Here is a 21,244-nt window from a genome sequence, read left to right as displayed (position 1 = left end):
TTAAATCTGTTCTTGTTGCTTGCTGTGGTGAGCATACATGTGAGGGCTACAGTGTGATTAAGATTTTCTTCTGGCTATGCTGGAATCCATGTGTAGATGTCAACTCAGCCCTGTTTTCAGCTGAGATAGACTTTCTCTCAAGGCCTTGTGGTAATAGCACTAATAATGCTATTAAAGAAAGGGGATTAGAGTGGACTCTTTGCAGAAATAATGGAGGAAAGCATGCTCATTGATAAAGACAACTGGAGCCAGTCTTGTAAACTACCTGAACATCATCTGTTCCCACTTCAGAAAAACCCACTGTTTGACCAGGAATAGTCATTATGGTCTTTTAAATTCAGACCACGATCAACTTTAAATTAATTGCCATCTGTAATTTGGGACTAGGTTCTTGTCACAAGTATCTTTTACTGCTTACTTGGATTATTGCAAGATTCTCTCCTTGCAGTTTCAGAATAGGCTATGAGCACAAGGCTGTCTCTACATTTATTCTTTTGGGCCCTTGACTGAGATATCAGTTAGCTGATGGTGTGCCTTCCTGGCCTTGCTTTTGTTAGGGAGCAGCTGGAAGAAATCCTTGTTAAAAATAATAATCATATACTGATACCTAGTTTACTTCCATGATGTCAGGTAAAATACTCCCAGAGCTTGAATTATAGTGAGACTGATGCATGACTGCACTTAACACATGCTCTACGTCCATATCTGAGACAATATATAATATTATTGCCCTGCTAAAAATAGCTTATTTTTCTGGCAAAGAAACAAAATGATCATTGCTGGAGCCTTTAAGAACAATCATAACTTAACTGGAAAAATAACCCTGCAGCGCGGGGTGACAATGTGTCTTGGAGCACACCCAGCCAGCCTCCCAAGGGGGGACATCCCTCGGAGTAATTCTTAGAGGAAATGAGCAGTGTGAATATTTTCCTGGGAGAAATAAAGTTTTTTTTTTTATACTGTGTTATCAAAACCAGAAGCGGAATATAGTAATACACTATTGCAATATATTTAGTGACATTTAGAAGGCCAGAAGAGAGAGGACTGTTTCAGAGAAAGTGTTTTAGAGAAAAGAGTCTTTGAATCAAAATGAAGAATGAGAGCTAATGGGACAGAGTGATGATATGATGAAGAGTTTACCAGTAAACCTTAGCCAGGAATTTCTGCTCCCTTCTGAAACTCTGTCAAATTCTGTTGCTGTAATAGTGAAAAAAATAAAAATAAAAATGAAAATAAGACTAAGATTCTCCATTTAAAAACAAACAACAACAACAACAACAACAAAAAAACAAACAACAATGAATAACTGGTTAAAATGAACTCATCAAAAACTTCGAAAAGTAGTGAGCACATAGTGGGGAATGTTTTACTAACCTGGTACTTCTGGTTGGTTACAATTATTGATATAAAAACTTCCTTGGAGGTCTATAGCTCTCTTAGGATGGCAGCCCCTTATACTGAATTGTGTGTTTCCCAGGCAACAAATTAATTTTGCTTCTGTGCTTTAAGTTTATTTAGGGAGAAATGAGCCTGTCAGGATGTAGGGGACCTAAGAAGGGGAAGGAAGAGGAATAGTTGCAACAGGAGAATATCAAACAACAAGCAGGAAGGAGAACTTAAGCTTTATTCTCACTTGGAGCCAGAACTGGTGAACCTCTGTCCAAAGTGTAACCCTGGTGAAGTTAGAGGGGAAACCTGTGCAAGGCAAGAGCAAAGCTGGCTCCAAATCAGAGGCATTTATCTGAAATACCTTAAAAGTAGAAAATCTATCAGATTTCAGTTAAAATAACAGCAATTCTTTGCAGACCTGCCAAATGTCTGCAGGCTTCGGGTGATTTATTGTCGAATCAATGCGCAGTGAATGCCAAAGTCTGCCTTCCTGTCTTTCCACACCAAACAGAGGAACCTTCACAAGACCTTGGCACTTGTCAGATTTAAATCCTTAGGGCAGTATTTCTCACCTCAAGTGCAAAATTCACCACTTCCCTGTGAAAATCAGTATGGTTGAGAGCTATATGTGCAGAGCTAGCTGCTAGTGTTTGTACAACATTCATTCTGTGGGTTTGGGTTTGCACTCAGTAGCATCAGAAACTGGGAGGAAACTGCTAGTTCTTCTCCACCCTGTTCCCCAGACTTAAAGTACATGGTGCACTAGAGCTCTATCTGGGCTTGCCTAATCTCAGTGCTGCTTTTCAAAAATAATCCTCCCGTTCCCACTCTCTTGGCTTCTTTAAAACATAATGAACTGAAATTTTATGTAAATGCCAGCAGTATTTCAAAGGGAGGCTGAAACGCAATGTCTGGTCTCTAATTAGTTTTGCAGTGTGTGGCCTGTAAACTTGACGATAAATGAAGCAATTAGCTATCAGTGGCTTCAATTAGATGGCAGTAAAAATGGTAACAAAATAAAGTCACCAGCAAGGAAATTTGCTCTGAAAAGTGCTGCTGTTGGTTGGTTTCAAGCTTAACAATGAATTGGGGCTAATTAGCTCGTTTGTTCATTGCTTCTCAGGGGCAGCACAACTGCCTAATTACCTGACTGCTTTCCAGGGCTCAAAGGAAAGAGGAAGGGAAGATGTGACGTTGCTCCTCTTGTGAGATGCCCTATCTCCCCTCATCAACCAAGTCACTGTGGGGAGAGGACACCCTTCTTTCTCTTCTGTCTTTCAGAAGAGGAGTTACTGGTTTGTACCATCTTGTAGGTAGTCACTCAAGCTTTGCATCCCCAAGCACTTCACAGATATTTATGAACAAAGTAAGCTTCAGCAGAGACCTCCGAGTCCCTTTTCTTGAAGCCACAATCAAGCCAGGAGCTGACTTGCTGGCATCCTTGCTACTTGGAAGTATGCAGTAGGGGAAAGAGTCAAGCTTGTGGTAAAAGCTGTTTTCTGTCTGTAATTGAGTACATTGTTCTGTCCCCACCTGTAAAGTCAGGTTGATGATGATTAGCATTACTTTTACTGGGAGGCATTGTGACCATCTCACTTTTCATAAACATTTTGCAAAAATGATGAAGTGAGGAAGCATGAGTACGATAAAAGCAATGTGTGTGAAAACACAAGGGATTTTCAAATCAGGGTTTACGTTTTCAATTAGGATACTTTATTATTGAAAACAAGAAACCAATTTGTCAGAAGCAAAGGCTAATTTGTCTTCACCTCGGAGCACCAGAGGGAAACAATACATCCTGCTCTTTCCAAAACTGTCTTGGGAAAAGGAAAAAGGCACTTCATTCCAGTTCTCCAAATCCAGTCTCTTATAGAGACTGACACAACTTTTTGAGGATGATGGTTATTCCTTTAAGATGTTTGTGGTATCCTTTAAATATATCTTAGTAGAAATACAGTGGCTGAAGGGAAAAAGAAAGGTATAGTAGTGTAAACTGTGATTATGAAATTCAGAAGTAAACTACAGAGAGCTGGTGCTTGCTCTTCTGAGGTAATTTCATTTTTGAAGGTGTTAAGCCAATCTGCTTCTAGGATGTTATTGTCTTTCACTACAGATTTTATTAGAATTATACCAATATCATTTGGAGAGTCTCTGTGGAAACCACAAATTCATTTGGTACTATAAAAATGCTGCTATGACACACTGTAATTAATACTGAATCTCATGCAGCTCTAGGTTGATATCTCCAGTGGCATTTGACTCAGTGTGCATTCATTACACAGGGCCCTTAACTTTTTACCTAAAGCAAAATGGAGCCTTTTGTTTGTCCATCTTTGGTGCTCGATGTCCCCGCCTGTGCCTTGAGGAGCCCTGTGCATAGTCTTTGCCCAAACCGTGGGTGATGTCTGCCCACTGTGGGTCATGTCCATGTCAGGCTCTGCAGAGACCTATGTGCATTCAGAAGATAAAAGGCAAATGTTCTGGAAAAGACAGATGTGTTTATGCAAAGAGATCTCCACTTAGCTACTTTTAAACTCTGTGAGATATCTTTTTAAGCTTAGGAAGTCCCTCACCATTGGTTCCAGAGAATGCATCACTTGCATTCCCTGGAGAAAGACGAATGAGGGAATGCCCTGCATGCTCAGAGATGTACTGATTTCTCTTGGGGCAAAATGACAAATTTTCAGCAGTACTCAGCTTATTGATGTTTAAAAAAACTACTATGTGAAAAAGAAAAATTAAAATTTCTGTGCTGTTTCCTCAGTTACCCTGAGCAGTTGAGCCATGGTGTCCAGACAGGCTTTGTGGTATTTCAAAGAAAAATCTACCATTTTGCTTCGCTTCAGGGAAGTGTGAACTGATACAGTTAAAAATCTTGGCTGACATCTAAATTCTTAACAGGAGGAGTACGTTCTCACAAAGCAAAGAGAAATAACTGAGGCTGCTTTGCATCCCCTGCTAGTTGTGGTTATTATCAGTATACATATATTACTAGCAAACTGCTGGGCTGGACATTTAGCCCATAAACTAAAAATACTTTAATGTTTTGCTCCTCTGTTCAGAGATTTGCAATTGGAAAAAAATAAGGTTGTTATTTAAAAACGGGCTGCTAAAATGAGACATAAAATATTGCAGTATTTTTATTATATATAAAATGAAGTCTCTGCATTTGCTTTTTATTACTGAGTTACACACAACAAATGAATATGCTCTGAGCCAACAATTTCTACTCTGTTACACATGTGCACTGTGTTCCTCTGCCTGCAATAGGGTTTGACTAAGCCCTTCTACCCAGTTGAAAGAGTAGGCTGAATGATATTAGCTTAAGCAATGAGAGTCAACAGGAAATAGGGGATTTGGGATCTGAACAGTAAAAAGAGTATTGGAGCATGTCATTTGCACAATGGCAGTTCTTGGCATCCAGTAGCTTTGTGCTAAAAATGAGAGTTTATTCCTCAAAAATTTCCAATTTGGGGAAAGTGTGGTAGGTTTGAGAGGGCTCAGAACCTCTTGCCTGAATGACACCATTGGGGCTGGAGGGCAGATGAAGATTTTAATCGTTTCCAGTCATCTGCTTTGGATGGTTCAACAGGAATGAGTTAGCATTACTGTGATCAATGCCAGCATATAAAATGTTTTGAAGCACTGTTATGTTAGAACCAGTTGAATCTTAGAGTTAACAATATTAAAAATATGACTGTGATGTTAGTGTTTTATCTGCAGCTGTGAGACAATACCTTGTCTACCCACTCCACGACTCCATGTAGAGTAATGGCTACATGCCAGCTATAAATGCCTAAAAAACTTTTTTTTTAAACATTCATTGCAAAAAGACAATCACAACAATATAAAGTTCCCTCATCTTGAAGTAGCTTCTGGGAAGCATGCGAAGTCTGGACCTCCTTTTGCTTACTTCAATATTAGTGTCATATCTTTGGAAAGATTCCTGATGTTCATCAATGGAAGCCAGTAAAGAAAAAGGTCTGATAACTTCATGCAGAGATGAATAGCAGAGTACATTAACAATCACAACTGTTGCAATATTAGAGAAGAACAAAGCTTTTCATCACAAAGCTGTATCTGGATGCAAACAGCAGAATAGGGGATTGTCACATCAGAGAGCCTTCAAAAACGTATAAAACAAACAAAATTATGATCAAAGAAAATTGAGAAGCCAGTTTTTAAAAGGAGCTGAGCTATTGCCAGGAAAGCTCCTTTTTTAATTTTATTTTTTATTCCCTAATCCATTGACTGCAGTAACACCCTAAAGGTAGGAAGCAAGTCAGTGACCCTTTCCATGTTGGCCCACAGTGTGGGATTAGGCTGAGTAGTACACAAACCATACGTTGTCAAGCAACAGACTGGCTCATCCTGTGTGCTAACACTAGAGTGGCCTGATACTATTCCACATGATCTCAACCTATAGCTGTGCCTTGAAGACCTGTGTTAATTTTAAATTGGATCTTATCCCTTCAGTCCCTGTGCATACTGGTCTTAAATCTCATGTACTTCCAGTGGTTACTATCTTTTTTCCTCAGTGTTTGCTGGTATTACTCAGTGAGAGCAATGGGAACAAAGTTTGCCATTTTCCCTGTTAATGCAAATAGGATGTAGGAGATTAGTCCCTAGTTCTTTCCATCACGCTATCTTTCAGTGAGCCATAAATCTATTATCGCTCCAGATGGATTGGTTATCATTGTGTCTGATTATGAGATTAGGGCATGATTAAGAAGGTATAAAATTGCAGGGAGCGTGAAGTGTATAACATGAAGAGAAACCTCATTCTGGGATTAGACCATTACCCAGCACAAGCCATTCCCATATGGATTCACATGTTTAGCCATTTGGCTTTAGGGTTTAGCCAAATACTCATTACTTAATTTTATTTACTGTCTGGACAAATTAAAATTGCACTTACTGGCTACCATGTTCAATGGTAATTGAACTGAATTAGTGCATGGAAGATCAAAATTTTTTGATGAAGAAATCTCTTGATGGGATGGCATGGAGGAAGACATATTGATTCTCCAAGGCTAGAATCAATATTATGAAGGTTGGTCATCTAAATCCTGACAGTCAGTCATGAACTTGTAGAATTAAAGACCTTCCTACTATCCTAGGAACACAGGGTTGCTCAAAAACTAGCTTACTAGGCAACAAATTTGGACCTGCCTATTACTGTGCCTGTAAGTTGAAGAGTTGAGAGAAGCCCATGAAGCTTGTATAAATCTAGATACTTCTTAATCACACACAGCATTCTTTTTAACTTCTATTCTCCTAATTCTACAAGTGTGGCAGCAAAAATATCTATAGTTTTTTGAACACATTTTTTATTTGCATTTATCTGTACCCAGTATTAAGCTACGTTAAGATGAATAGAAAAGACTTTCCATTCTTTCATATATGGGGTCATGCACAGCACCTTTATGTAGTGTTCCAAGGGAAAGCCAAAGGGCACCAGGGCCCTCTCCAATACACCTGCTCATGCTGTTAAGACAGGTGTCCAAATGGACTAAATTCGGGTGACCATCATAGGCTAGTAAGTTCTCTGTTAGCATCAGAATACTGAGGGAGAACACAAACCCTATGGTTGCAAGATAACTTTATTTTTTTGTGTGTGTATGCGTTTGTTTAGCTTGTTGTGTTTTCAAACAGCTTGGCCATGTTTCAGTAAATTGTTTGGCAATGCACACAGCATTGGGGTGAACATTTTCTCAGAACTCACAGAGTTCTTGTTACTAAGCTGAATATTTATTCTCTGTGATTTGATTTTACCACTCTTTTCCAAGTGAATTGGGGACTTAATAAATGACAAACAGTACTTGAACATTTATTGCTTTTGCTTACGTTAAAGAGCCTTATCATGGGGCAAAGGTGATTTTGTACTGATAACTTTCTAGGTAAATTTGAAGTCTAATGTTTTAGTAAGTGTGAAGATCTGCCTGTTCATGGTATAGAGGTGTTTCCTTCAGGCTGCTTGGAAAAGGCCAGATAGTGACTTTGTCAAGAAGAAACTTGGATCTACTGAAGTTAGCTTCACTTTCTGTCATTACTTACCTACCAGAAAAGTTGTATTTTATGGGCTTGTCTGATTTTTTGTAGTCCAGTAACATTTTCAGAAATATGAGAGACTGGTCAGTTTATATCTATTCAATGGTTGTGTTTCAAAGCATATGAAACTTGTATTAATGGCATGATGGTGTGTGTGTTACCAGAAGAGTATGTTTTTTTTGCAGAAGCCAGCGTGAGAGCAGGCTGCTGGCTCCATAGACTGTTCAGGAGGTAGGCTGAGTCTTGTACTCTTCCTGGTGACCTGTTGGTAGGAGTGATTCTTTGCAGGAGCCATAGGAATAGCAGGATAAAGGCCAATAACTTTTGGGTGCCACCCCTTAGTTTCAAAGAATTAGGTCTGAAACCACCTAAAAGATATCAACCTCTGTGATCAAAATGGCCAATGGCTTGACTTATTGGGCCAGCTCTGTCCCTGAGCACTCTGTCACCATCAGTGGTGGGCGGAGTCTGCAGGAAGCATCAGAGACAGCTGTCAAATAGTTTGGGTAAGGAAAACTGACGTGTAATTGGAACTGGCACTGATGTGCAGAGGAGTAATGTACCACTTGCAGAGAGCTGAAAGCATCTCTTAAACAAGAAAGACATGGTGGGACAGCCACTGTGGAAACCTCTTTTGGGGGGCTACCAGGGACAAAGAGGCTGAATGCATGAAGGTCATGCACTCTTAAGAAAGCATTTGTGGCAGAAATGCTGTAATAAGTGTTTCTTTTTTCTTTTTCTTTTTTTTTTTTTCTTCTCTTACTCTGCTTTCATGATATTTACTTCTCTGTGCTGATAAGTGCTTGAATTAGTGAAAACAATGCTCGAGTGAGCAATAACTGAACACTTTGGGGAGCCATTCTCTGCAACATCCTATAAGGAAAGAAATAAGAATAAAACAAAACCTCTTGATTGCCTGTAGGAATAGCAAGGGAGACTGGAAGCACCTCCCCCTCATCCTTCCATAGGATAGAAGAAAAAAATGCCAGGCACGAGTATTTCCCTTAAAGATAGGAAAACGTAGTGACAATGATAGGATACTCAAAGTATCTGTCAGGTATGGTAGAGGCCATGTGTCATCAAGATACAGGACTGGTGTGCACGATGGAGTGACGGATGGTTATCTAATTGAAACTGCAGTGAATAAAGCTCTGAGGCCTGCCAGACTTGCTTTTACATACTTATTTTCTGCAACCAGATGAAAGTCATTTTCTAAGAGCTAGCAATTGCTAACAGGGTGTGCACTGATGGGCTGTATCCAGAGGTGAAGGTCTTTTCCACAGAGGCTGAATGCATTTTTGGCAGCTCATGTTGCTCAGAGAAGTCAATGTGTTTTCTTTGTAACTGTTTGTTACATGTAGGCTCTGTTTTATGCTGTGCAGTGTTTTTCAGGGAAAGCTGGATTAGAAGTGTATTGGTATTGCAGTAAATAAGGGTTTCCATCAGGCTCTTGCTGTTTGAACTACCTTTAATTAACAGCTTCTCCCACTCAGAAATCTGAGAAAAAGAGGTACCTTCTTTCAATTTTAATTCTCATTGTGTCGCAGTATGGAGCAATGTCCAGAGATCTAACACCAAATGATTTCATGGTGTCTTAACATAGTAAAGGCAGAGAGTAAGGTAATGAATACTATGAGGGAGCTTGCAATACAAGAAGATAAATAAGGGACTGGAGGGGCATAGAGAGGTATGCAGAGATGAGGCACTTTGTTTCTAGCTCTGCAACAGAAAGAGGGATGGAAAAATTTGTTTCTCCCATTGATATGACAATATGCTGTCCATTAGTTCACTTAAAAAGTAAAAGATGCTGACATCCTCTTTTCAACCAATTACATATTATTTGCAGCCCAAATACCTCCTGATATTTATAGTAATATTTACAAAGATTCAATAGGGTTGTGGTCAAGGCATGTGAGTCAAATCTTGATTATTGGACGTAGTGCAGGACCAGACCTGTGGGACAAAGGAGCTGGACAATGAACAAGCATTGTCGGCAGAGACTCTGGAGGCTGCCAGCTCCATGAGAGCAAGGCAGGCAGGTGAAACAGGAGGAAGCTGAATGTGTAGGGAACAACTGGGTCTTGGGCTAAATCCAATGAGAGGAGAAAAAATAATCTGAATTATAACTATCATCCTGTAAAGGGTGCAATTAGCAGGCTGTGAAAGTTACCAGTTTTGAGACTAATGTAGTGGCCCAAAAGAAACTATTACACTCTGTTAGATGGATTCACACAATAAAAGGTATACATTTTTGGGTCATCATTGAATAATAAATCAGAGAATGTGGATTTTAGTGACAACAACCAGAGAAGGACTGTTCGCCGAATGAACCAAAACTGCACCAAAAGGAGACCAAGCAAAGGGTGAGCTGGTTACTGACAGCTTGCGATTTTATTAGGGTATCCATATTTTCTCCTGTTTTTTAAAGTCTTAGTTTCTGGACATATGTAGTTATGTGAGAATCTCTTAGGGTCATTTTGGATCTTTTTTCTTAAGCACATCTCGAACTTAAGGAGAAATGTTTAAATATGCCATGTGAATGCAAATTCTTCAAAAACCAGAAGGTGAATGAAAGAATTGGAAGGGATTGTTTCTTTGGTTTGTTTTTCAGGGACCTTGTGATATTTTTTCAGGCTGATGTCCTGAATTTTTAAGACTGATTCAACATGTTTGTATCTTTTGGCTTTTCTCTAGCCTGTTTCTGAGAAGTCCCTACAAGAGGAGTTGCACAAACCTGCAGAACAAGCCTGTTGTCTCTCTCTGAACCAATTTTGCAGTATTCCATAGGAATCTTCATTCCCACCTGGGGAGGGTAAAGCACAGTTTGGAAGCTAGAGATGGCTTCCCTCAGACACCAGAGGTTAGAGGCTCAGAAATGTTTCCCCTCCCTCCTAAAAGACAAGATGACAGCAACAGAAATAAGAAGAGAAAGGGAAAGATAAACTGGGTCTGATGCATTCTGAATATCACTATTGCTATTCCTTGGCTGCTGTCCTCTAATTATTAAAACATGCTGTTGGCTAATACACGTTTTTTTTCCAAGGGGGTTGCACAGAATTATACACGTTTGTGCATTTCATATCTCATAAGTCTGAATATGAATCGTAATGGAAGATACCTGATTGTCCTAATCAGCCTAATGGCAGTCAAATTATTTCTCCAACTCAAACCAGCAGTATGAAGTATTTTCAAGAAGCATGACATTTTGATTAGAAACAGCATTATTTGGATTAGATATTTTAAAATGTTGATGATATTATTTTTAGCTCTTTTGCTTGTAAGTATAGTTGGCATGACAGTTATAACAGCAGACATTGCTGGATGCAGGACCCTCACCTCTGCAGAGAACATTACTCCCCAGCTCTGTGCAAGACAAAGTCTGACTTTGGAAAGACTCATGTCCTCAGATGGATCTGAGCACTTGTTTCACTTGTTTACCTTTCAGCACTTCCACTGAAGCTATGAGTTGTGTTAGAATGCAGCTTCGGGAACCTCTCTGCCTGCTAAATTCCCCTCTCTTAAGTGTGAGGTATTTCACCTTACTCAGGGACTGGTTCTGATCCATCCTGCCTTGCTTTCTTGTTATTTCCTCTGGGAGTCATGTAATAACAATACCATTGTTTGTTCAGATTAATGAAATTTAAACAACAAACCTAATTTGATTCCCTGTGGATATTCCTCCCCACCAAAAAAAAACAAAACAAAAACAAAACAAACAAACAAAACAAACAAACAAAACAAACAAACAAAACAAACAAACAAAAAACCAAAAACAAACAAAAAAAACCACACACAAAAAAAACCACAAGGCTTCTCCCTTAAGGACTCAATTAAGCCCCCACTTACCAGGTACAGGGAGTCACACCTGAGCAGAGCTATCTCTGTTTACTAGCAGGGAAGCTAAGTAGCTCCTATTAAGCACTACTTAGCTGAAGCCATTAACCCTGTCTGCAGGACCACCAGTCCTTCCTGGTGCAGGCAGGCACAGTGCTCCTCTAGCTCCTTGCTGGACAGCTTAACCTGGCTCCAAACCTGGCCCCCACCAGCACCTGGCTTTGTGCCTGGCACTACAGGGCAGGACTTGAGCTGCTGGTGCATGTTGCTGGCTGCAACATAAGCTGCTGGGTAAATGGGAGGAAGATGCTCCTGAGTCCCAGTCCTCCCTCTGGGAGGGGGGTGGGTGGAGAAGAAAACACCCTTCCACCTTTATGTGCAAGCAGTGACACTTTCAGAGTGGGAAGGAGCAAAGATTTTTCCTCCTCAGTATCTTGGATGACTAATTCCAGTGAAACTCAGGTGCATGGAAACAGTTGTATATGAATGATAACCTCGCCAATGGAGAAAAAAAATGTCAAATAAAATTTTCCTTCTGGGTACCTAAGCACAGGGTCATAAGGAGCCAAAGCTGGCATTGCTCAGGTGTTTCCCTGGGCATGCTGCAGGGGACCTGCTGGGATCCCTGGGGTTTACTGCTCCCTGAAGTGCTTTTTGGGAGCCTTGGCTCCATTTCCTCTCATCTCTGAACGTGGGCATTGGGGTGTGCCCAACAGGTGCTACCTTGTAGTGCTGCCATCAGGTTTTAATGGAAAAAGCCTAACTGCAGACTTAAGTCTAGCCTGTCTTTGCTGTATCAAGCCAGGGCTGGCATTTCCTGCCTTGTGATTTGTCCTGTGACAGCGACAGGAGAGGCCAATGAAAAATGAGAGGAATGTGTTGGCGATCTCAGCAGCCATATTTCACAGTGTGGTTTTGAAACCGTTTGTTTTCTTAACTTCCTGAGGTCAACGGTTACTGGAGATGGATGTCACCACATGTGCTCATTTGCAAAAATAGTGATGGCCAGGCTTTAGGTGAATGAACAGTGTTTTGGGAAGGTATAAAAATAAAATAAAATAAATCTCAGTTCAGGATGATGGTAAGGCAGATTCAGTAGACCTTTCAATTAATTTATGGTTTGTTCCAGAGCTGAAGAAACAATACACGAACATTCAAAATTATTGTTTTTTTTTTTTTTTTTTTTTTTTTAATTAATACTTAGGCATTCTTGAATCCAAGCATGACCACAGACAGACTCCCATCTTTTCCAGTGGGCTTTTGATCTCAAATTATTATGAGAACTTTTTAATTAATTCCTCTGGTATTGGAAATGCACTGACTTCAGACACCAACAAATACTTAAAGACATGCAATATTAGGGAAAGGAGTCACTGATGTTATCTACTGAGGAGTCTAAAAGCTAGGAGGTTTTGAACAAAATAATTTAATTAAAGATGTTAGCCCAATTCAAGCAGCAGCAGAAGTACAATAGCGATGTTTTTAGCATTTCTGTAATATCCTCACTACCGGCTCCAAAATACTTCCCAAATAAGGCCATGCACCATCCTTGTTTTACAAGTGAGGAATCCTGATGTAATTTATTTACCCAGATTAAGTGCAGGGCTAGAGACAAGCAGCCAGCCGTCAGCGGAGCCAAGAGGGGATTTCCATCCCTGTCCAGTGCCAGCCCTGTGGGCATAGAAATAGGCTCCTGGCTGGTCATGCTCCCTCATCGTGGGGTGAGATGCCGGGGTGTGACTGGCCGTGGGGACGGCTGTGGTCAGTACTTTGCAATGGCACCATCTTACCTGGCTTAGGTTCAATGCCTGCTTCCTCTCAGGCAGGCACGCTATCCTGTTACTGACCGTGGTAATCTGGGCTCACTATGCAGGGATTTGTCATGCGACACCCGCCAGCCCTCTTAGCAGTGATGCGGGACAGTCCCCCCTAGGTAGGGAGCCGAAAACATGCTGCTCCTGGCAAGAACAGAGCAACGCGATGCTCCCTCCACTGTTTCAGCCTCCTGGCTGTCATGCCATGCATCTGTATGATATGCAGTGCTGGCTGGCGATGAAAAAGGAATGAACTGGAAGGAAAGGGTATGACAAAAACGAATGGTATGGTATAACAGAAACTGGTTACCACACGTGCGATGCGAATACTGAGCAGTTATGCTTCGAAATGCTGAACAGATGGCATTGGACAATGCAAAGATTGTTTAGAATTACCCTGAGGTATAGTGAAATATTGTCAGAGGTGTGGGAATGTGGTGAGATTTTCCAAAGAGGTCCTCTGGGACTGCTCACACGCCCCAGCGTGTTGGCAAGCGCTGGGAGACAAATTGAAACTAATAGCTGAGCAGGTGAGACCAACAGGATCTGTGCTTGTGTTGTTAAAAGGAGGCTTTAACAATGCCGAGTGGGACAGTGCCATATATTTGATAGCTGTTTTTGTTGCCATTACAAGTAATTTATTTTATGTGGACATCAGAAAGAAGATAAATTACAAGTAGCAGAAGCAATTAGCATGTTAGGCTGGGACTCTGTAGTTCTTCTTTCGAATGCTAGTGCCTGTACAGAGGAAAGCTAACTGAACTATGGAAGCACTTTAGAGTGCTAGAAATGAAAGTGTTCACTAGATTTAAACCAAATTTGAACAAAATACATCTAAATGAAAGAAAAAAACCTTAACTGTTTACTAAATTAAAAAAAAAAAAAAGCAAAAACAAAAACTATTACTGTTGGCTATTTGCACAAGTGTTTAATAAGAAAAATACTAGTGAATTGTGCTTTTTAAAATGCTAATTCTTATATCACATTAAAGTAATTAAAGGAAAAGTACAACTTTCGTCTTGACTTCTGTCTGAAAGTATGAGACAAAAGTTGTCAAACATTCACATGTGGTTTCTGTGGAAACAGCCCAAGAGTGTTTTTGTTTAAAAGAAAAATGCTCTAACTTTTAGCAAATTATATTGGCTTGGGATGTGATGATGCTGGAGAAGTGTTTTCTGTTTTGTTTGTAAAAAAGCAGAATTTTCTGAAGTCATGTGTCAAACTTGAGTTTTCCCTGTTTTCCACAAAATCAGCAGGTGGTACTTGCAAGCAAACTGTATCTTCTAATTTGGCAAAAATTCACAAGAAGCAAATATATGGGGGATCTGCAGTTTGTTCCAGTGTGAAACTTGGCAAGGAAAAGATTGCCTGCAAAAATCAGGGTTTACTTATTACATTAGGCACTTTTTTCTTTTTCAATATGCAATAAGGACATGAAACTTAAGTCGCCTTGATACTCCCTAGAGATGGACCCGGTTCTCTCTCGAATTCTTTCTTATGAGAAATGCATGCATGTAATTTTTAAAAGATTTCCATGAAATAAAAAAGCAAAAGCTGAAAATGTGGGTTTTTTTTGGTTGCCCCAAATGAAACCCAAACAAATAACTTTTTGACAAAACCCCAGAAATTCAAAGTGTTGTTTACTTACATAATGTCTGCTGAAAGTTTCCAGGAGCTGTTTTCTTTCTGCCTGTCAGCCCTCCTAACCTCTTTCTGTTCTAAGGAAGCATCTCGAGTATCTTTTTTTTCAGGATTGCTTCATATGCCTGTGTTGTTGTTTACAAATATTAAAACTCTCATCAGGAATATATTATTCCTATGAATTCCCATGTGTATCATATTTTAAAAGTCTGCATCTGTACAACTTAAGCAGTTTAGCTGTCAAGAGTTTGATGCAACAACTTTAGCCAAGATAAAACCTTCCACGTGAAAGTCAGGAGATGACTTTCAATCAGCAAGTCAGGAGACAATGGGGCCAAGCCAAATCTTTGTTGGCTTAGAAGTTTCTGGGTTTATGGCCCTCCATGGGAGAGTGGTTTGGGGGTGAGCACCAGCCAAAAGGCTTCTCTCTGGAGCAGGATTTCATGCCTGCAGTAGTCTGAATGCTCCCAGGAGCTCGTGAGCTGACTTCACTTTCCGTAATCTGCCACATGCTAACCTGGGCTCCTCTGTTGGATCTCAGCTGCTGTCCAGAGCTGGAGAGGCAGGTCTAATTCAGCCTCCAGTGTTCATAGGCCTTAAAACATTTATTCTTGCTGTTCCCAAGAAAAAATGCTGCCTGCTTTGCTTTTTAGTCTTTGAAACCTGTGTTTCCCTCCTGGCAGCGGGTGCACGCACACAGACACAAACAGCACTTAGGATTGCCACAACCCCTTTCTTATCTCACAGCGCCTGCCGAGAGCTCCCTCGAAAGCCCTGCCGAGAGCCGTCCCTGCTTGACGTGTGATTTATTGGCTCTCCTCCTCCCTTTGTCGCCGTGGGTCAACTCCACACTGAGCCAGTGACAGTCTCCCTGTTGGAGGTGGCCCCGTTTAGCACGGCTTTCCTGGTGGAGGTGGGTGGCCCGGCTCACGAGTGCCAGGGCTGCTGTCTGACAGACAGATGAGGAAGTCAGTGGGATGTCGCCTTGCATCTCTCGTGCTTTTGTTTTTTATCTTCCCTGGAGTTGTCAGGCTTTCTGCTTGTGGTGTTTTAAAACCAGGCTTCTGACAGCTTTTGGAGGGGGAATAGCTGCTGATGTGCCATCCAATTTTGGAGGGTAAAATAGCCCAGTGATTGGATGGGTGAACATAAGCAACAGAAGAACAGGAACATCAAAATGAAACATGAATGTTAAAGCAGAGCTTTGTCACTAAAGACTCTTTTTGGAAAAAAATCAGAGGAAACAAAATAAAACATATATATATTTTTCTTTTTATACAAGCAATGCTACCATTAACAAAGTACATTGCACCCAGCAGAAAATGCAGTTGGGAGGACCTCTAGGCTAAAACTTCATCTTTAATGCATGATTTCTCCATGCCTACGGATAGTGTCACTTTCATCTTTAGTGTCCATAACGATGAATCAAGATTTAAATAAGAAAGAATTAAATGACCCAACATCTGATTCTTCCCTGTCTGACAACGTTGTATGCAGGTAACAGCTCTGGTGTTAGCAGGGCTAAAATCTGACATCTGAGAATAAATTCTTACTCATGATGCACTTCTACATTTGTTGAATGGCACAGCTATCAATACTCTTAAAAAAAATAAATCAGCAAATTAAGATAGCAGTTGGTTTTCATAAAATAAACTATAATGTGTGTCCCAGACAACACATATGTGGGAATTAATCTCAACCAGGCAGAGACTTATTTATTTGATTAACTTTTAGATATGGTAAGTAACCACGTTGGAGTCAGCGTAATAAATAAAAGTCAAACACGTGCTTCGTCTTTGCTGGGCTGCAGTCTTAAAGCTGAAAAGGTATAAAAGGGCTGCTTAGCTGGAAGCCACCAAATTTGTAACCTTTCTCTCTTTTATTATGTACAAAAGAAAAGAGCTTTCATTATCAACAGCCTCTTTTATCTTGAATTTAAACACAGTTCCCAGAAAATAGCTCACATTAAGGTCTGACTAGAAGACACCACCACCTTTTCTAGCATGCATTACTCTGTCCTGCATCACATTTGTGGGAGTTAAAGAGTAGGGATCACATTTTATCTTGAGCTAATGCAGGATTCATTCTTGTATTGAGCTGTAAAAATTGTCCCCTGAAGCCAATGGAATGACTTTCACAGGAAGAAGTGTTAAATGACTGGAATAAGCACTGTTCCAGAGAAAGAGAAATTTTAATCACATATCCTTGTAAAGGCTCCTATCAGCACTAAATTTTTGTCTGAAACAGTCAGCACAGATAGCACCTAAAAGCTAGAAGATATTTTGTTTTCTGAAATTCTTACATCTTGCTTTCAAAAGTGGCTTAGATGTGACTGGTGCCTATGCAAGCTCAGTAACTGCTCTCAGCGGAGAGCTTTGAAGGCCAGTGCCATTGTGAAATGCTTTTGGTCAGATGGCGTGTAAAACTGGTGAAATACAAGGGTCTGATATATAATCAGATTTTGAAATCAGAGACTTGTGTGGCCTCTCTACCTATTAGGGTATACATATGAATAGGGTGTTACAAGGTCTTCAACTTTTACATGGTTTTTGCTTGCATGCTGGAAATGTGTGCCTTCACAGAGCCATGGCTGAGTGCATGAAGAGATCCTGCTATTTCTTCTCAACCCGTTGACTTGTTTAGATCAGGGTTTCACAACCTGCATCATAAAGGGTATGGAGCTTCAATACTGATAAGGGAATTTCAGCCTAGTTTTAAGATTTGTTATGGGGAAAAAATGTTAAATGCAAGCCTTAATTTTTCTATTTGTGGATTTACAGTGTGCTGCTTATTTTAGATCATCTCTGTTGGCAGCTTGGAATTGCTTTCTTATTACATACCATGCTTCAGTCATGATGACATCTTGTAGTAGAGTGTAAGAAAGTTTAGGTTTGAGGCAAAATATAGAACTGGTGGTTTCTAAATGTTATTCTGTTCCTTTTTAAAGGATTTAAATATACACATATATATAGAACCTATTTCAATAGCAATATTTTCCTTTTGTATATAGCACTGGTAGTGCCCCAGCTGTGTTTGGGGTATGTCAAGCTTTTTTTTGGAGCCCATTCCAGCCAACCCATCAGTGATATTTAGGCTGGAGCTTTTGGGAGCACTGGACTCATGTATGCACTGGTTCCCTCTGTGCTGCACTCTCAAGTAAATTGTGATCTGATCCCGCAGCAGCATGGCTGTATGAGATACTCCCTGGCTGTGACAACCACTGAAGTGCATCCAGTGACCAGAGCTCTATTGCCAAATGCCATTGTAAAATTCTCTCACTGTAAAATGCTGGGAATGGGTTGGGGGGGGAACTATGCTTCTTCTAAGTACAAAAAGGAAAGTTCAACTAATCCAAAAAATTATATTTCAAAAGTTTCACACAAATTATTTAATTACTTGAACAGAACATGTGTCACAAATCGGTTAAGTGAGGGACGTTTAGGGTGTATTTTCTTGTTTGAATACTGGCTTTGGGTTTTGCTTTGAACAGTATAGTTTGAAAAAGCTCAGAAATGACCAGATGTATCAAATAATTTTATCAATATTTTTCCAGCTTCTATTTTATATATGCATAAAGTGCATGTGTGTATATATATATATTACATATACGTGTTTAGACAGGTTACATATAATTGATTTGGGCCATGTTCCAAACTGGTGCAATATTGGTCTTGTTTCAATGAATGCTATGCTATATATGCTAGGGATCTGGCTTTGTTAATTTTAAACTATGAAAATACATACTTAACTTTACACATTCAGCAGACCCACTTCTGCACACAGAACACAAAATAAAATATGTACAGCACCAGGCCTTAATTTAAGTCAAAAGCTCTATGACTTAGTCCAGAGTGTGCCTTTGTGGAGCTTTCCCATTTTTCATTAAAGATGATGTGTTGTGCTCTAAATGCAGCTGCTTCAAAAAGAAAGAAAGGGAAAGAAAAGGAAAGGAAGAAAGAAAGAAAGAAGGGAAAGGAAAGGAAAGAGAAAGAAAAAGAAAGAGAGAAAAGCCAGAGGAAAAATGAAACAAAATATTTCTCAAAATTAAAACCAGGATGATATTTTTAAACAGGCTGTAAATGTTTTGGCCTGATATGTGTATTTATAAATATATACACAAACATAGAGACCAAATGTTAGTCCAAAAAATACATATTGCTATGTCTGCCAGAAAATAGTTTTTTCAATGTGTGATTTTCTGAATTGTTTTACAATTAGATGCTTTTTTTTTTTTTTTTTTTTTTTTTTTTTTTTTTTTTTTTTTTAATAAATATGTAGATGCTTTACTGGGGGTACTGAAGGGGATAGGAAAATGTCTATCCCTGTCATCTCTGCATCTAAGTCTGAAGATTTTTCATTCATAGTTCTTTTCAGGAAAGACACAGCAGTGTAATGTTGGCTTTGTGCAGGGAAAGTTGCCTATTTGGTGGTCATTAGAAGATGGCAAGCATTGCATTGTTCCAGTAAGAAATCAATACAGTCTGTTTATCCAAGCATAGGCTCTGGAATGAGAAAGTTTTTACTGTTTCCTGCAGAGCTGGATGGGGCCATGGATGTAATTCTGCCCCCACTAGAGCGAGTGACAAGACTGCCATTTCTTTTTCTCAGCCTCTCAACCAGGTTTTGGGTTGTTCCTTCCTCTTTTATATTATGGTTTATGTGAGTATTGTTTTTGTAATACTGGTGTGAGTTATCTTAGAGATCTCTGCAAGGCATCCTCACCGTCAATTTTTCCAATTTTTCTGTGAAACTTTCAGTGACCAAGATTTTCACATAGTCAGACTTGGAGAATGGTTGGAAAATGTAAAGGGCCTAATAAAAGCTGGTAGGAAAAATTTTCAGGTGCAGAAAGGGACCCTCGGACGTGATCCTATGTCTGCAGTGCTGTAGTCACAGTTTTTCTCCCTGAGAGGCTGCAGTGTACCCTGCTACGTACATGTACACAAATTTTTGTGCTCTTTTGGATGTTTACCACTAAATTCTCCTGTGGAGAATCCGTGCATGCAGAGCACGTGTGTGTGTGACAGGGAAGAGGGACACTGCTGACAAAGGAGCACTATCAGCCAGGGGACAGGCACTGTGGCCTGTGAGCGTAACAGAGCCAGAGGGTAAGCTGCAGGTCGGCATCTTCTCTGTTACTGCGAACCATACAGCGTAGGCAGTAATCCTTCCAGTCACTTAGAGCTGTGCTTCCCTTGGACTACAGACTTTTCCTGTGATCAGGACAGGCAGAAAACATGGAATCAGCTAATTGGTCTTTCAGCTGGAAGCATTTTAATCTGCTGATAAAAATCAGCAATTGGGAAGGGTGGAATGAAGCAGCTGTAATGCTTAATGATTTTTTTTTTTTTTTTGCAGGGTTTATAATTAAATCTCTTTTGGGCTTTTCTTACTGGTAAAATATTATGCAGGGAATTCAATCAATGTGTTACATGTCTTTCAAGGATTGTGTGCTCTTTGTAAACTGCTTCCCTTACAATGATGAATTACTGATCTATCACTCTGGGTTAGTCTCTCTCGCACTCTTACGTGGTGCAGACAGATGAGGCATGTAATTTCATTCCTGCTCGCTTTGCACACTTTTCCTTGGCCTGTTGGCAAAAGCCCTCTGGTGCCAGGTCTCACATTCCAGCTGTTGTGCATTTATCTTACTATCATACGAATACTTTACCATCCCATAGCTTTTTGGGAAGGGGGCTTTGGGGCAGACTATATTTGTGGGAAAATCCAGAGATTCTGGCTGTGCCTTCTGGTACGCTTCTGGTTTGTTTTCCCCATAGCTTAGACAGGTCACATACAAACAGGAGTTTGGTCAAAGACCATCAAAAACACTTTGTTGAGACCAGCTTCTGTGCATCTCTATTAGATGCAGCAGCTTCGTACATGCAGGGAAAACAGAAGCTCCTGATCTGATGATGCTTTCCAATTCGCAATAGGAACGCTCTCCCTGTGCCGCTGCAGCTCACAACCCATGTCTTGCTGTAATTGCCTTCTGACAGCTACCTGGATTTACTCATCTGTTTCCCCCTTTTCCAGTGAAACCTGAAACCAGGTGAAACTTGCCCAGCATCAGGTTTCACTTCCAAACTGAAATTCAAAGCCAAAAGAAGTCCCGGGTCTTCCAAGGTTCACCAGCCTCTTGTCAGCCCGGGACTCAGACACATGCTAGCCTAAGCCAATTTGAAGCTGTCAGTGGAAATAACGTGAATCAAAGTCTTGTCTCATTGCTTTTGGATGTGCTTGCCTTTAACAAATTTTGTTTACTTTGTATGTTTCTCTTCCTCTATTGTGTGTCCTCTATTGAATAGTGCATGTTGATCATTCTATGCACTTGGTCTCGACATGTCTTAGGTACAGGACATATGCCCATCTTTTAATGGGTGGCACAATGATGTAAATTAAAACATATCACAGAAATTCACATGATACTTGTGAATGTGTCCAAGACAAGTCTCTCACTGAAGAAGTTTTGCTTGGGTAAAAAGAAACAGGTATGTCCAATAAGGCACAAAGCT

This window comes from Aythya marila, assembly GCF_965140915.1.
Source record: "Aythya marila genome assembly, chromosome: 3".
NCBI classification, from domain to species: Eukaryota; Metazoa; Chordata; class Aves; order Anseriformes; family Anatidae; genus Aythya; species Aythya marila.
Note: the sequence above shows the minus strand (reverse complement) of the source record.